Below are 537 nucleotides of genomic sequence, written 5' to 3' on the forward strand. Positions count from 1 at the left end.
TTTTTTTATGATTTTATTCATTTAAATGTACATTTTCTTGCAACATAAACATGAAAAGACATGTTTTGGGTTTTTTTGCTCATGAAAGGTGAAGTAAAATTATTTAGATTTGAATGAATATGGACAATTTCTTTGTGAGTTTTGATTACTTGCACATTAGATCGTTTTTCTTTTTTTTAACATTTATTTTGTAATTTAGTTTTGCTGACTTTTTGGTGAGAAAATATCAAGTATTATATTATAAAGACAACATGTTGTTTACAAATTAAATGTTTTTATATATAATGTTATATTATTATAATATTATTTTAAAAGTATAATAACATGAGAGGAATTTTTAAATACTCATACTCATCATAAAATATTTCAAAAATATCAAGCATGATATTATAAAGACAACATGTTGTTTACAAATTAAAAAATGAATTTAAAATGTATAATAATGTGAGATGAATATAGAAATACTCAAATACTTTCCACAAAATATTAAAAAGATAACAAACATGATATTATAAAGAAAGACAGCATGTTTTTTTT

Source organism: Sinocyclocheilus grahami, unplaced genomic scaffold (genome assembly GCF_001515645.1).
Source record: "Sinocyclocheilus grahami isolate Dianchi unplaced genomic scaffold, SAMN03320097.WGS_v1.1 scaffold4087.1, whole genome shotgun sequence".
NCBI classification, from domain to species: domain Eukaryota; kingdom Metazoa; phylum Chordata; class Actinopteri; order Cypriniformes; family Cyprinidae; genus Sinocyclocheilus; species Sinocyclocheilus grahami.